Consider the following 17945-nt stretch of genomic DNA (forward strand, 5'->3'; position numbering starts at 1 on the left):
CAAAGCATTGCTTCTGCCTCCAACTAAAAATCCTTTTAATTAAGGCTGGAAGATATAAACTACTCCTTTTTCAAATCTTTAGAAAACTAAGTCATTGATGCTATCACAGCACAAACTATATACAGATTTATCAGTCAAGATAGTTAAATCCTCCAGAAATAGGAAATTATTTTTGAAATCCAACCATATCTAGATTAAAATGATGTAATATTGTACTTTTAGAGGCTTGATTTTAGCAAGAGAAAACACAGTCAAAAATCTCTAATTGCACAATTCAAGTCAAAGTTTTATTCAACTATAGTTTACAAATATAAATTTACCAAATTAATCACCAAAGTTAGTTTGTCACATAAGACATTAAAAGATTGAAAATATTCATTTGGTTACATGGGTCTGAGCTAAAATAGCATTTATATAGGAATTTTTCATAAAATTACATATTTTATCCCCTCCCCCCCACAGAATGTAAGTTCTTTGAGGGCAAAGAAAGTTTTTCATTTTTTCTTTGTATGCGCATACCTTTGCACAGTGACCTGATGTTAGGTGTTTAACAAATGATCTGATTGGGTTGGATTAGAGCAGACTGGATAAAGTAATTTGCATCCAATAAGTTTATTACCAATAATAATATGAGTAAATGCTTCATCTTGAAAGTTATAACAAAAAAAGTAATTATCAACAAAAAGATATGATTTTATAAGGAAAGATCAATTTTTCCCCTGCTATTGGAAAAGTGCTTATTATCATCTTGGCAAAACATCCAACTGCTTGACTGAAAGCTATGAAGATTTTAAATTCAGCCTCTCCTGGGTAAGCTGTCCATATGACAATTTCTATATTATCTGACCATGGAAAGTCTTTCTTTTCATTCCTACTATACCAATACCTCATATTCCATGACATAACTTTGGTTTGTCCATAGTACCTCCAGCCTGTAAGAATTTGACAATCAAATTAAAGTTGCTAAAGGGCAGCCTCCCTTGTCTGATTTTGAAGAGGTGATTTGGATTGTTAAATAAAGTTTGACTATTTGTCTAGGATATGGAGCAGAAAAAAAAGAAAAAGCACCACCTTTGGAGTCAGGAAAACTTGACTGAAATGGTTGGAATGACTGAATAGTAACAATGACAACATTTTCTCAACTTATAAAGATACCACTTTAATTCAGGCCCTCATAACCTCCTTGAGTTTGAGTCCTGATTTTAAAACTTATGAGCTATGTGACTAGCACATGACTCCTCCAGTTAACAATCCTCAACAGCTCCTTATTGCTTCCAAGTAAAATTCAATCTCTTTTGCCTTTAATTAAAACCCTCCACCACTTGGGACTGCTACGCTTTTCTAGACTTTGCATATACTCTACAGCCCAGCCAAACTGGAAAAATAAGTTCCTTCCCACTCTACCCCACCATTCCCCAAACACAATTTGCACTCACATCTCTGTGCTCTTTTTCCAGTTCTTTCCTATGCCTGAAATACATTTTTTGTCCCCATCTTCACCAATTTCACCATTCCTTTAAATCCCACTTCCTCCAGAATCTACACACACACACACACACACACACACACACACACACACACACACACACACACACACACACACACACAGACACACACCAGTCACTAGTAGCAAATTTCCTCCTCAAACCTCACATGACACTTTCTCTTTTTTTTTAGTTCTCTAATTTCTTCATCACGCAAAATGTATGTGAGAATGATTAGTCTTATTCCACTACCAGAATTCCTAGAGGGCATATTGACCAAATTAAGTATGTATTCTAACAGAATAAGCAGCTTATTTTGGTGTGATGGAGATTTGTCTTCAGAGATTCAAAATAAAGAAGGAAGACACTGGAATATCTCAAGAGTATCTTCTTAAATGTGGCACTACTTGGTTTCCTCCAACCCAAGTGTAGTAGGAAGATGGTATTTTTTATCCTAGTCCCTCTATACTCTCTCAGTAACCTCATCAGCTCCCATTGGTTTAATTATTATCTCTATGACTCCCAGATCTCTATATGCAGCCCTACCCTTGTCCCTAAACTTCCATCCTGGATCAAAAATTGCCTTTGCACATTTCAAATTGGATATTCTGGAGGCATCTTAAACGCAACATATACAAAATATACTTCATTATCTTTCCCCCCAAACCTTCCAGACTTCCCCATTTCTATTAAAGATACAACAATCCTTCCAGTCTTCTGGATTTACAATCTTGACATTATCCTAGATTTCTGGTTCTTTTTTATCCCATATAACCAATTAGTTATCAAATCTTGTTTCTTCCTTCACAGCATCTCTTTGCATCCAATCCTTTCTCTAAGGGAAGCTAGGTGACAGAATACTAGACTCTAAGTCAGGAAGTTTCATCTTCCTGAGTTCAAATTCAGCCTCAGACACTTACTAGCTGTGTGACCCTGAGCAAGTCACTTAACCTTATCTGTCTCAATTTCCTCATCTGTAAAAATCAACTGGAGAAGAAAATAGTATTTCTACTATCTCTGCCAAGTAAACCCCAGATGGGGTCATAAAGAGTCAGATACAATTAAAATGACTGAATAGTAACAATGACAACATTTTCTCAACTTATAAAGATACCACTTTAATTCAGGCCCTCATAACCTCCTGCCTAGACGATTACAAGGTGTGTTCATCCTTCGTTGCCAAAGAAGACCATGACATCAGAGACATAATGACATGACTTGCACTTGACTTTGTTTTGAGTGAGTGAAGGCTGTGCAGGTCACCAGCCTCACTTCTCCTCCAGAGCCATCTAAATCCAGTGACCAGATATTCATCAGGATGACTGGAGATGACCCAGGATGAGGCAATTGGGGTTAAGTGACTTGCCCAAGGTCACACAGGTAGTGAGTGCCAAGTGTCTGAGGTGAGATTTGAACTCAGGTTCTCCTGACTCCTGCACTGGTGCTTTATCCATTACACCACCTAGCTGCCCCCAAATTATTACAATAACCTCCTACTTTATACCTCCTTGCCTCAAATCTCTTACTACTCCAAGCCATCTTACAGTCTGCTATCAATGTAATTTTTTTAAGTACAGTTCTAAGCATGAGACCACCATACTCAACCAATTACAGCAACTTCCCATAGCCTCTAGGCTAAAATAGAAACACTTCTGTTGGAACTTTTAAAGTTCCAACCTAGTTGGCCTGAACCTAGTTGTTCAGCTGCATGAGCATTATTCTCCTTCCTACACTCTCAAATCTAGTCACACTGGCCTTTTCTTTATTCAAACACAGGATACTTCATCTCCCATCCCTGAACATTTGCAGTGGAAGTCCTCCATGCCCAGAATATGTTCCTGCCTCACCCCTGACTCATGGAGTCTTTTTCTTCTCTTAAGAAATGCACCTCAAGCACCATCTTCTGCATGAAGATTTTTCTGATTCCCATTTACTGTCCTCCTTCCCAAATGATCTTGTATTTATGTATTATAAAAGAACTTATACAATATATTATTGTTGTTGTTAAGTCGTTAAGGAAAGTTAAGGAAACTGAGGCAGACAGAGTTAAGTGACTTGCCCAAGGTCACTCAACTTAAGTGTCTGAGACCAGATCTGAACTCGGGTCTTCCTGACTCCAGGCTTGGTGTTCTACCCACTGCCCACCTAGCTGCCCTATTATATAATGTACTCTCTATAAATGGTTTGTACAGTGAGTGGCATAGTGGATAGTGTGTTAGACTTGGAGGCAGGAAGACCCGAGTTCAGATCTGGTCTCAGACACTTAAGCTGAGTGACCTTGGGCAAGTAAGTCACTTAACCTAACCCTTCAGCTTCAGTTTCTTTATCTGTACAATATGGCTGATACTTGTCCAGTACCTTGAAGGGTTTGGGGACATATTCTTTCTCTGTCATTAACTCAAGCCGCCTTCAATTGTGTTCCCCTCCCCATATTTTAGAGACCCAGTGCTTAGCACTCCAGTTGCATTTAACCATTAAAAATCGGATTAACTTTTACAAAGGCATATTTACTTCAAGGATATAGCAAGAATGAATATACAAACACTTCCCCCAACATATTGAGGGCTCAGTGTGGGAGGTGGGGTGGGAGGTAGATTTGGCTCCCATTTTATTTCAGTTACTACATGGCATTAGTCCCACCAAGTTCAAGTCCAAGGACAGTCCTGCTGGCCTCTTCCGGGCTGGAGTAGCCTCAGAGCATCACCGCTGAGCCAGCTGAAAGCTCCAGCCCAGATTCCTGGATGTCAGATCTGCAGGGCTGGTGTTCCTGGGGCAGATCAGGGACTTTGCTCACTTCACCTACAACAGAAAAGAACAAATCAAAATGTCAAAGGCCTAGAACCTCTAAGGTCTCCCCCTTGCTGCATGGTGTCAGTGAAGGAGCCGTTTATCCTCAGCCTGGAAAGTAACAAAAACTCCCACCACTGCTGAGTCAAGTCCTTTTAAAGCTACCCACAGTTCTGGCTATGTAGCCAATGGAAGAAGACTGCTCCCAACCACATGGTGGTCCAACTCAGAATGTCCATGCACAAACTCCAGTCTTCCAGGCACCCAGAAACAGGTCTTCAGTACCTTCCATGTAAATGATGCCACCTTAGATGGTTTAGACATGTGCCAAACCCCATTATATCCATTAAATGGAGTTCACTTTTGTTTTTCAGTCACTTATTTCAGTCACATCCAGCTCTTTGTGATCCCGTTTGGGGTTTCCTTGGCAAAGACACTGCTGTTTCGTTCTCCAGCTCATTTTACAGATGAGGAAACGGAGGCAAGCAGGGTTGAGTGACTTGCCCAGAATCACTCAGCTAGTAAGTATCTGAGGCCAGATTTGAACTCATGAAGATGAGTCTTCTTGACTCTATACCCAGGCACCACCTAGCTGCCCCAAATGAAGATTAGAAAAGCACTTAATTTATAAGGCTGTTGTGAGAATCAAATCAGATAACATGGAAAACACTTTGCAAACCTTCAAGTGCTATGTAAATGCTAGCAAGTATTTGTATTAATTAACTTTATTACTTTGCCCCATATATTTTTACATGTACTTGTTTTCTCCCCCATTTGAATGCAAGCTTCTTGTAACTGGGGACTCTCATTCTTTGCAAGGGTATTGCCAGTGACTAGCACAGTACCAAACACAGAGTAGGTGTTTAATAAATACCTGTTGATTGATTAATTCTTAGATAGCTTGGAGATTCCTTGAAGGCAACGATTATTTCACTTTGGTATTTGTATACCCAGCATCTCGGCACAGCATTTGCCACATAATATCTACCTAAATGCATGTTGACTGATTTCTTCTTTTTTGAAAAAAAATATTTTCAAAACTCTTGGCTTTAGATAAACTATGTCTTGTCTAAAGTCTGTACCTTCCTCAGAGCCTAGCAGACTCCTATACAGAGCAGCTGTCTAATAGACATTTCTTGACTTTTTAATCTGCCTCCCCTTGGGATTTATATGCTGGAGATCAAAAAGGAAAACCATAGCACAGGAGCAAATGGGGGACCTTGATTCAGAAGCACAAAGTAAAAGCACAGGAGTTTGCTGAGGTGAAGCCTTGTTAGATTCAGAAGTGGGATCATAGGGTTTAGAGTCAGAAAGGACCTTAGGGATCATCTAATCCAATCTTCTCATTTTACAGATGAGGAAACTGAGGCCCAGAGAAATGAAATGGCAAGACCTGGATTATGCAGGTAGTAAGCAATACAGCCAAGATTCAAACCAGAGTCATTTGACTCTGGACTTTTCCTGCTGCAGTAGGTAGCTTCTCATTTCTAAATATGAGGAACATGAAAACAAGTTCCTAAGAGTAACAAGAAATCTTTATTCTATTTATGATCATTGACCAACAAGAAAAAAGTAATAATAAAAGACTACTTAAAACATTAACTTGACATCATTTTCTTTGAAAAGAGAAGTACAAAATGTTCTATATTTGCATATTTATGCATACGTGTATTTGTGTGTATACATATACATGTGTATATACATGTGTATGTGTGTACATATGTATGTCCTCTGTTTAAGACAGGAATAGAAAACGTAAAATCACATTGTTTAAGCACAATTAATAATAAAAGTATACTTAATGTCTGTATTAAGGTCAGTAAAGAAAAAAGCTAATAAATGTCTGAGGCTGGATTTGAATTCAGGTCTTCTTGACTCCAGTGTACCATCTAGCTGCCCTTGGTCACATTTATATAGAGTATTCAAACTTGCATACATTATCTCATTTGATCCCCACAGCAGCCTTGTAAGATCGGTGCTATTGTCATCCTTTTGCAGAAGAAGGAATAGTCTCAGAGAGGTAGGTCTCTTGCCCAGGGTTGAAACTGTTAAGTAAGGGGCAGCCAGGAGGAGAAGTGCATAGAGTACCAGGCCTGGAGTTAAGAGGACTTGAGTTCAAATCCAGCCTTATTTGCTATGTGACCTTGGGCAAGTCACTTAACCCCAACTGTCTACTCCCCCCAAAAAGGTAGCGTTATTTACAACTGCAGAGAATTGAAAACAATCTAAATGTGCAACTGTAAGCAAACTGCAGCACATGAATATAACAGAATATTAAATGACATTGAAAAGATAAATTAAAAATATGAAGATATATTCCAAAACTTAAATGAAGGAAGTAGAGCCAGAAGAAAAACAAATGTACCAGCGATGAGTATATAAAAATAAAAATGTATGCACAAATGTAAGAAATTAGTGAATAAAGAGAATAGAAGGGGAAATGAAGGAAGCAACTAATAATAAGGTATTATGGACATGTTATATATGGAATTCATTTTAAAGTGTCAACACTAGTAAATGTATGCTTACTTGATTTAGTGGTAGAGTGAGGGAAGAGGATGGAATAAGAGGTGTTATTCAGTCATGACTGATGTTTTGTGACTCCATTGGACGGTTTGTGGCAGATACTGAAGCAATTTGCCTTTCTCCAGCTCATTTTACAGATGAAGAAACTGAGGCAAATGAAGTTAAATGACTTGTTCAGGGTCACAAAGGTATTAAGTGTCTGATGTCAGATTTGAACTCAGAAAGATGAGTCTTCCTGACTCCAGCCCTAGTGCTCTATCCACTGAGCCACCAAGCTGATCCAGGAGAGGATGAGTTAGTCCCCATTCTCTAGACAGAGGCATCTTAGCACCACAGTGCAGTGTTTATGATCTCTTCAGTGAACTCCTTAAAGTAATACTGGTCAAACACCAATACAACCAAACTGTCTATAAGATAAAAAAAAGATTTCAAAGCCCCAGTCAATTGCTCTTACTTCAACAAAATTTCAGTACAACTAAAGAATATAAGGTGTCCTTTGAAGTTTAAAATGGGCTTTGCCTCATATTGGTCTTTTTCTATAATTCTCCATTTCATTATCTGCTGACTAAAGGCTACCAATTTTTAAACAATATTTTGGAACTCTATCCAATGTCTAGAGAGTCATCATTTGGGAGAAACTTCTCTGAGGAACTGAGGAAAAGGCTTTCTTTGTCTTCCATGTACTTTACCTGATCTTTACATTTTGACCTTGCTTATATTTTCTGAAACTCTAGCTGAAATTGTCGAGTTGGTCAATAAACTAATCCAACCATCAATAAAACACACCCTCTTGTTTATTAATATGTGATTAAAAATGTATATGATAAAAAGTTATTGACTGCGACCAAGTGTGGGGTGACAAGAACAATTACGGTTCCTGAACTTCATCACTGTTTGAGCTACTTAACCCAGTCAAAGTCACAGACTTATTTATAGTCAATGCTATGGGTTGTTTGGTTTTTTTCATGGTAAATGAAGTATCTAGATTCATTAAGACTTTAATTTTACTTGGTTTCCTTCGACAACTTTACAAAACTGCCAAACAGAAACAAAGAATACGAAATCTTTTTTCATCGCCAATTCTAAGATGAAATTATAATTTTGTTCAAAAGTTCCCACCTTAGGAAACTGAGCCTCCAAACTCTTAGGTAGCATGCTTATGATAGGAAAACTAGTAAGGGCCACTCTCAATTTAAAACCAATTCTTCCTGACTCCAACACTGTATGCATTGAAAGAATTTGTGTAGAAAAGACAAGATATGGAGTAGAGATATGATAGTGGTCTTCAAGTCACTTAACCTCTCTGAGACTTCCTCTTCATCTATAAAATGAGGATAAAAAACTTTCTATAGTATCTACCTTACTGGTCATCCTGAAGTTCAAAAAAGATAAACAGATGTAAAATAGAAAAAGTTATTATTAGTGTCACTTCAAGACCCTTCACCACTTTGGTTTTTCTCCAGTTTATCAATATCGCCCCTAAAATGTGGCACCCAAAACATAACACTGTGTTCTCCATGAGGTCTGAGCAGGTGTAGAGCCAATGCAATACCCACAGCAGCTGCAATGGATATGCAGGCATATTTCCAGGGTAAGTTTGCAAAATATAAACTCTCTTCTTCAAAGATGAAACCAAAACATTTATTCAAACATCAGAAAGCTAAATCCATCATAGTAACAAAGAAGTTCACACACATTATCAATGCAGGGAGCAGGGCCATCCCCAAGCCTTCCCTCTGTCAGGCCTCCCCACAAACAAACTCCCTTAGGCAAAATCACTCCCTCTCTCTCCCATCAAATTATGAACAGATTACTGTAGTAGTGTAATGATGATTCTTCAATTTTGATTTAGTTTCCATAATATTCTTTTCTTTTCAAAGAGCCTAACCTAACATGATCTCTGCCAACCAATACTAAAAAGTATTTGATAAAAAAAGAACACTATTGCCTTGAGAGAATTACTATGCAAGTAGATAAACAAATGAACAATTCTCCATTCTTATGTCCATTACTCTAATTCAGGCCCTCGTTGCTTCTCATTTGCGCTCTTACAATTGGTTTCTAACTGGTGTCCTGGTCTCTCCTGTCTTAAAACTGTATACCACATTACTACCAAACTGATATTCCTAAAGTCCATCTGACCATGTCACTCCCTTGCTGAAAAATCTTCAGTGGCTCCCTATTGCCTCCAGGATAACTATGTATGCCTTTGCTTGAAATTTAACACCTCTCATAACCTGGTTCCAATTTATCTTACAAGATATTTCATATAAGTCTCTTTTATCAGTCCCCTATATTCCAAGCAAACTGACTAACTTGCTCTTCTCTCCACATAACGTTCCCTCTGTGCCTTTGCACAGACTTGTGTCTCATGCCTGGAAAGTTTTCACTCCTCATTTCTACCTTTTGGAATTGCTAGCTCCACCCAAAGTTCAACGTGAGTGTCCCCTCCCATAGAAGGCCGGCCATTCCTGGTTCTATTATTTGTGCTCATTGTCTCCTCTGTGTCCCCATAATTATTCTGCTCATATTTTTCCCCCAGTAAAATGCAATACCTTTGAGGCCAAGGATTACTTTTAATTTTTGTCTTTGCATTCCCTCTATCTAATACAGTGCTAGACACATAGCAAATGTTTGATAAATATTTACTGAATTGAATATTCTTAAATCTAATCACTAGACTATTCACTTCAAGGAACATTTTTGGGAAACTACCCCCCAAATACCCTGATAGCTAACCCAAACTAAACTTCAAACTCAGTACACAACTGTTGCTATTAGAAATCCGCTGCTTTTAATCAACTGCTAAGTCTAAATTGTTACATCAACATCTTCACTGAAGTTAAATTTTCACAACACCAAAATCATTGGGAGAAATAAAATCCATCAAACAAACTCTTCCTTTTTCTTTCCTTCTTGGATATAAAGATCTTGAAAGTTTAAGTATCCTCTAACAGTGGAATCTCTACTATTAAAGCTTCAATTCTTGGACTAATTCCAACTTAGGTAATTGTGTTCTTCCTACCTAAGTTCTCCCTATAGTCTCATTTAGATAATGCATAGTGTTCTTCACTCCTTGTCCCAATTCTGCTGATATGTTTCACCCTAGAGGATTCATTGGACTGCAGGCTTGGAAGCTCTCCCCTCTATAGAAGACACTACTAACCTACTGACAGCAGAACCTATGCCTTGAGTTATTTTCTTAGTAGTAGAGATGGAATTGCATTTTTCCATTCATACTCTCTCCCCTGGTCACCATCATGCACACATTTGCTACAGGACTAAGCATAGTTCAATATAGCATATTTTACTGGGAAACCAAAGTACTTCTTGGTGAAAAGCATTGCTCCACAAAAAGGTAAAAGCTGTGACCTTGGACTCATCAGCACTATGGCCTAACAAACTGAGCTAACAAAAGTAGACACTGGCTATGTTTAGTTACCACCAAAACATTCAGTTGACTGTGATGCCAGAGAGTTGACGTAACCAGTTTCCCCCCACCCCTGAATCAAGCAGCTGGTTTAAAGCAGCAGATTTCAAATAGCAGCTGTTATGTACTAAGTTTTGAGTTAAGTTTGGGTAAGGTATTAGGATGTTTTGGAGGAGTCTCCCGAAAAACGTTCCATGAAGTAATAGTCTAGCTCTATGTTCGGCTTTCTGTAAATCTCTTTTGGCTGTGTCATTTTATTGGATATGTGGACAGACAGATTCTGTAAAGAAAATAGAAAGCTAATCATTATTATTATACATCTATGCTCACTCTTATTTGAATGGCTATCTATCACATGGAAGAAAAAATTAAAATGGTTATACTTTGTCCCAGAGAACTGAATTAAAGTTGAAAAAAGGCATATTTAAACTGGATAAAGGAAAAATTTCTTATATTTCGAGCTGCATAAAAGTAAAACAGACTACATGGAGAGGTAGTGGGTTCCTCTCACTGAGGAGGTCTTTAAGTAAAGAGGCTAGGTGACCATTTGTCTATCTTATGTGGGAAATTCCTTTCATGTAAGATTGATATTAGATAACTCTGAGAATGCTTCCAGCTCTGAAATTCTGTGATATTATGTATTTTACCTACTACAACAAATGTATATGTATGTATATTTGCTCCATTCACTTTTTTTAAATGACTACATCATGTCTTCAACAATTCAATTCTTAACATTTTTACTTTTTTTCAAATCCATTTCTTTGGAGTCTGGGTCAAAAATGAAGAAAATGTGTAGTATTTTAAATGAGATATCAGGTGATGCTAATTTCAATTGTCACTAAATTTCGTAATTTCATAATTCAGTAATATTTTGAAATTTGGCTCAGCAAAAAAAAAAATATGATAGAATTCAGTAGTGCTTTCTGCTTAACTCAATTTTAAATTGGCTTTGATGGGAAAATCATGAAATGAGTTCTCTGTTGAATCCCAAGATATCTAATTGGGGGAGGGGCAGAGCCAAGATGGCAGAGTAGAAAGACACATATACTCTAGTGCTTCCCCCACAGCTCACAAAATACCTGTAAAAAATGACTCTCAGCAAATTTTAGAGCAGCAGAAGTCACAGAATGACAGAAGGAAAGAGATTTCCAGCTAAAGGTAACCTGGAAGGCCAACAGGAAAGGTCTATCCCATAGGATGCTGAGCAGAGCAGAGCCCAGCCCTGGTCATTTGGCAACACGGGGAGGAACAGGACCAGAACAGGCCTCCGGGGCAGAATCCCCAGCAGGGAGGGTCCCAGATCCCTCAACCCACAAGTGACAAAGAAAGCTTCAAAGATCTGTGTGGGAGGGCTTTCCCAGCTGGGTGAGAGGGGAGCAGGGTCCCCCTAGTACTGGCCTCAGGTGGCAGGAGAGGCAGTGGCAGCAGCAGCAGTGGGCGGCAGGCAGCTGTGGTGGCCATGGAAGCAGCCTGGGTCCATTGTCCTGGCAGCTCAGCTTAAATCCTCTGGGGGAACAGAGCAGCTGATCTGAAACTCAGCCCTGAGCATGGCCCTCAGGGAAGGAGGAGCACTAAGATCCTCCTCTTGACAAAGGATTCAGAAGTCAAGTAGCTGGCTGGAAAAATGTCCAAAAAAGGGAAAAAAAATAAGACCATAGAAAGTTACTTTCTCAGTGAACAGGTATTTCCTTCCATCCTTTCAGATGAGGAAGAACAAAGCATACTGTCAGAGGAAGTCAAGGCTTCTGCATCCACTACCTCAAAAATGAATATGAAATGGTCTCAGGCCATAGAAGAGCTTGAAAAGTGAATGAGCAGCTCGCTAAAGGAGACCCAAAAAAATGCCAAGGAAAATAACACCCTTAAAAATAGGTTAATTCAATTGGAAAAAGAGGTCCAAAAAGCCAATGAGGAGAAGAAGGCTTTGGAAAGCAGAATTAGCCAAATGGAAAAGGAGGTTCAAAAGCTCCCTGAAGAAAATAGTTCCTTAAAAGTGAGAGTAGAGCTCAGGGAAACTAATAATCTTATGATAAACCAAGAAGTTACAAAACAAAATCAAATGATTGAAAAAGTAGAAGATAATGTGAATCACTTCATTGGAAAAACAACTGACCTGAAAAGTAGATCCAGGAGAGACAATTTAAAAATTATGAGACTACCTGAAAGCCATGATTAAAAAAAGAGCCTAGACATCATCTTTTATGAAATTATCAAGGAAAACTGTCCTGATATCCTAGAACCAGAGGGCAAAATAAATATTGAAAGATTCCACCTATCACCTCCTGAAAGAGACCCCAAAAAAGAAACTCCTAGGAATATTGTGGCCAAATTGCAGAGTTCCCAGGTCAAGGAGAAAAGCAGCTAAAAAGAAACAATTCCAATATTGTGATAATACAATCGGGATAACACAGGATCTGGCAGCTTCTGCATTAAGGGATTGAAGGGCTTGGAACAGGATAGTCCAGAAGTCAAAGGAACTGGGATTAAAACCAAGAATCACCTACCCAGCAAAACTGAATATAATACTTCAAGGGAAAAAATGGTCATTCAATGATATAGAGGGCTTTCAAGCATTCATGATGAAAAGACAAGAAGTGAATAGAAAATTTGACTTTCAAACACAGGAATAAAGAGAAGCATGAAAAAGTAAACAGGAAAGAGAAATCATAAAAGACTTTCTAAAGCTGAACTGTTTACATTCCTACATAGAAAGATAATATTTGTAACTATTTAGACTTTTCTCAGTATTTGGGTATGTGGAGGGATTATACACACACACACACACACATACACATATATAGACAGAGAGTACAGGTTGAGTTGAATCAGAAGAGATGATATCCATAAAAAAATAAAATTAAATTAAGGGGTGAGAGAGGAAAACATTGGGAGGAGAAAAGGAGAAATGGAATGGGGCAGACTGTTACTCACAAAGAAGAAAAGAAAAATCTTTTTCAATGGAGGAGAAAAGGGAGGATGTGAGAAGGGAAAAGTCAAGCTTACTCTCTTCACATATGGCTTAAGAAAGGAATAACATGCTCACTCAATTTGGTATGAAAATCTAGCTTACACTACAGGAAAGTAGGGGAGAAGTGGACAAGTGGGATGAGGGGGATGATAGAAGGGAGGGCAAATGGGAGAAGGGAGTAACTAGAAGTAAACACTTTTGAGAAGGGACAAGGTCAAATGAGAGAACAGAAAAAAGGGGGGACAGGGAAGGATGGAGGGCAATGTAGTTAATCTTACACAACATGATTATTATGGAAGTCTTTTGCAAAATGACACATATAAGCCTGTATTGAATTGTTTGCCTTCTCAATGGGGATGGGTAGAGACAGAGAGAGGGAGAGAAGTTGGAATTCAAAGTATTAGAAACAAATGTTGAGAATTGTTATTGCATATAGGAGTACCTCCTATCTACAGATCAATTTTTTTTTCACTCTGATATTTCTTGTTAATGCTTTCCTATATATTTTCCATTGGAAGTTTACTCAATATGCTCTAGACTTTTTTCTGTGTGGAACCAATAGAACACAAGAACTGTTATTCTTTTTTCATGTTGTATGAGTAGTTAACATCTATATCCAACCAGAACAAAAAGTGATTTGTGATTGAGTTGAATTAGACTCAATAAGAAATAAGAAATCCAGGTAATGGGGTATAGAAATTTATCTTGCCCTACAACAAAAGAGAGAAGATGGGAATAAGGGAAGGGTGGGGTGTGATAGAAGGGAGGGCACATTGAAGGAAGGAGCAATCAGAATTCAAGGTGTTATGGGGTGGGGGAAGGGGAGAAGGAGAAAAATTTTGTGGAAATGAATGTCAAAATATAAAAATAAATAAATAAAACTATTTTTAAAAAGATATTTAATTAGGCTTGAATCTAGGAAAGGGGCTTTCTCCTTTCTTGACTCCTTATTTTGATGATTACAATTAAACCTGTAATTTTGTTGGCAGAGCATTTGGCTATGTTTGTCTATCCAAAGTGGTTACATTTAATTGTATTAAACTGAGAATGACCAAAACCTATATGTTATTTCTAATTTTGATTATAAATTGTGGTTTGTACATTCATAGACAGTGTCATTAAGATGGGGCAGTCTAACTCAACTCAATCACAAATCACTTTTTGTTCTGATCAGATATAGATGTTAACTACTCATATAACATGAAAAAAGAATAACAGTTCTTGTGTTCTATTGGTTCCCACATAGAAAAAAGTCTAGAGCATATTGAGTAAATTTCCAATGGAGAATATATAGGAAAGCATTAACAAGAAATATCAGAGTGAAAAAAAATTGATCTGTAGATAGGAGGTACTCCTTAGATAAATTCACAGATCCACAGAAGCACAGAAATTTTAAGATCAATGTCATAGAGGGCTATTATTTTCTCCCATAAAATGTTCATTGGTGCCAGGGTCAAAGACTAAATTCCTGAGTTGGATATACCATTGGCCTAAACCATCATGCCAATTTTTATTGTCTTGTGGTACAATTTCTCATAACTTATTTCTGGATTATAACCCACTCTTTCAGAATATTTCAACCAAGAAAAGAGTTTAAGATATATTTTACTAATTTTTTTCTTTCACAATCCAAAAATCATTTTATGGGAGATTAAGCATGACATAGTGATAAGAGTACTAGACTTAAATTCAGAAGAATTGGATTCAGGTTCCAGATCTGACATTTACTTAGCTATGTACATATGAGCAAGTTAATTTTCTTCACTGTATTGGTTTCTTCATCTATAAAGTAGGAATAATAATGCTTATACTATCTACATCTACAAATATATACCATTTCACTACTATAAGAACTTATCCTAGTATGAAAGGACTAGCATATACCAGCATCTGCCTCACCCTCTACCCCTACCACATCATGGTTGAAGTTAGATTTTCCCTAAAAGTCAATCAATCTGAGACTTGATTGGCTGGGGGATAGGGCAAGGCTCAAGCTGTATCTCCTTTGATGCAGCCTCCTGATGGCATCTGGGTGTGTTAATATGACTTCCTGGTCACCAAGGTATAAAAGGCCCTATCAGTGCTCTTTGGACTTGGTAGATGCCAGAAGACCATGTAAGATAATGCACCCAGCCTCGTTTAATAGATCATTTCCATATGGAGATGAAGCAGTTTCCCAGTAACTAAATTCTACTGTATCCTTGTTGTATTATGTTACGACTAAGAAATTTTCCTTTTTACTAATTGCTCAGTGATTTATGAGTGCCTCCTTTTGTCCTGACAGCAAATCTGACCTAACAAGGTGTTCATGTCAGGCCTGTCCCTAACTCCTAGCAGTGTGCAAAAGTAAAGGGCCAGCCTAAGATTCAACATTCAGTCACCAGTCTAATTATCAACTGAATACCTTCAAAGGAAAGGGGTATGCATTGGAGGGAGTGTAACTCACCTCATTTGTCACTGTGGTTACCCTCTTTCTCACTGTGCCTATATGTTGATATTCTTGCTTTTGCAGCCGTAACAACTGTCTTCACCTTTGACTCTTTCAAGGTGAGCATATCTTCTGAGTATCTGCTATCCTTTTGCTTAATTGCTACCATGTCAGTCACCTGTGCTATTCCTACCACCAGAATAAGCAAAGGATTTCACTTACTTGCAGAGAATTTTGCATATCCCGTCACAAGTCTGCATTTGTATTGGTGAGAGGGAAACTGAGAGATTTTTTTTTTCCTTTTCAAACTATCACCCATGATAATAATGGGGGAAAAAAAACCATGAAGAAAGAGTTGTAGCATAAACCTAAAAGGATGTGAACAAAATAGTATTTTGAGCAAAAATCAAGGCATTTCTAACCCTCTGTAAACAAGAAAAATCCTTAACCAAGTACAATATTCATTTATATTTTTAAAACTCTGAAATATAGCCATAGAAAGATATTTTAATAGATAAAAAATATCTCTTTCTAAAACCAATATCTAGCATGTAATATAGATACACTAGAAGCTTACCCAATAAGTGCAGGAATAAAGCAAGGATGCCCCTTATACACTCAAATTATTTGACATCCTTCTAGGAATTCTAGAAATAGCAATGAGGTAGAAATTAAAGGCATAAATATATGCAAAAAGGAGACAAAACTATTCCTTCTTCTGGTGACATGTCAACTTACTTAGAAAATCCTAGGGAATCAGCATAAAAACTAATTAAGGTAATAGCTTTTAGTGAAGTTTCAAATTGTAAAAGAATCAACAGCATTTTCATGTAACAATAGCAAAACCCAAGAGCTGGAAAAGGAAATTACATCCAAAATTACTTCAAAGTGTATAAGATATCTGTGAGTCAATCTATCAAGAAACATTTAATACCTGTATGGGTACAATAAGAAAAAAAAGCTACTTTAATAAAGAACAATTTCAACAACTACAGGAATGTTCAGTACTTATAGGTGGACCATACATGATAGTGATAGCAAAAATAAATTACATAATTTAGTGCTATGCCAATCAAATCACCAAAGTGATACCTTAAATAACTAGGCAAAACAATAACACCATAGAGAGGAACAAAGATCTAGAATGTTGAAAGAATCATGAAAAAGATGAAAATGAAAGAATTGCATTTCTGAATCTCAAACTATATTATAAAGCAATAATCATTAAGACCATTTCATAGTAGTTCAAGATTGGAAAAGTAGATTTCAAAAAAAAGATCTTAAAGGAAGAATCTGAAATAATTAAATTCAATAACCTTATGTTTCACAAACCCAGAAATTTAAATTGCTTAAGAAAAAAATATTCTATTTGGGGAAAAAATGGCTGGAAAAAATTAGTATTAGGAGTTTGGGAGGGAAACATAGGAAAGATATAACACTAGAGTTTGAGGGATAACAGGGTCATGTGAGGTAGTTTTTAAATTATTTTATTTTGTTTTTGAGATAGCTAGAGGTTGAGTATGTCTGAAACAATTCTGTAAATAGGGAAGGATTGAAGATGAGAAGAGAGGAGGTGATCAATTGGAAAAGTTCCCAGAGGAGACAGGCATATCAAGAACACAAAAAATAAGTGGAAGACTAAGCCTTGGCAAGTCTTTGAAATGGGCAGAATAAAATAAGGAATAGAAAATACATGTGTGATCAGGATGACTAACCTTAGGTTTCTTCAATAGAGCAGGAGATAAGGTTGTTTACTGAGGTACAGGAGATTTGTAGTGGTGTTACAAGTTTGAGGAAAAAGGTTTGAGCTTGTTGACTTACTGGAGGAAAGGGCCAGGAATAATCAGAACTGTTTCATTTATGATCACAATGGTCTGAGTGGAATGAAATTAACAGTTCAGTGTCCAGCACATGATTATAGAGCATGATTTGAAATTAATTGAGTTGGAAGATTACAGCTAAGGTGAAGTGGGACAACCCTCTTGGAGGTAGCTGGGGAATTTTCCCCAGGTCAGGCCATAGAGTAAAACATTGACAGAATGAGAGCTGTTGTACCTCATAAGACAGAAATGCTGTTTTGTTTTGTTTTAAGATAAAAGAGGAAAACTATTAGCAGCAAAGCAAAAAAGGAAGGAAACTACAGTCACTTGGAAATTAAGCCGATTCTTTAAGGTTCTTCAGGATTCCTATTCCCGGTGCCCTGATCTAAAATTTATGGTGCAATTTATAATTTCCTTTATAATATGTGTACCTTTCCACAAGCTTAATACACTTTCATATAAAATGCCGGTTTCATATGTTCCCATGTAATAATGTCTC

At 37.4% G+C, this 17945-nt stretch overlaps 1 long non-coding RNA gene across 1 annotated transcript in view; it reads right to left on the bottom strand.

Annotated features, from left to right (window-relative positions):
- Positions 1–260: 260 nt before the first annotated feature.
- Positions 261–17945, bottom strand: part of LOC140529287 (uncharacterized) — a 67810-nt gene continuing 50125 nt past the window's right edge. The window contains exon 2 of the long non-coding RNA XR_011975481.1: positions 261–4283. This is a non-coding gene — a long non-coding RNA (uncharacterized lncRNA). The remainder of the gene's footprint in view (positions 4284–17945) is intronic.

This window comes from Notamacropus eugenii, chromosome 2, assembly GCF_028372415.1.
Source record: "Notamacropus eugenii isolate mMacEug1 chromosome 2, mMacEug1.pri_v2, whole genome shotgun sequence".
Classification (NCBI taxonomy): Eukaryota; Metazoa; Chordata; class Mammalia; order Diprotodontia; family Macropodidae; genus Notamacropus; species Notamacropus eugenii.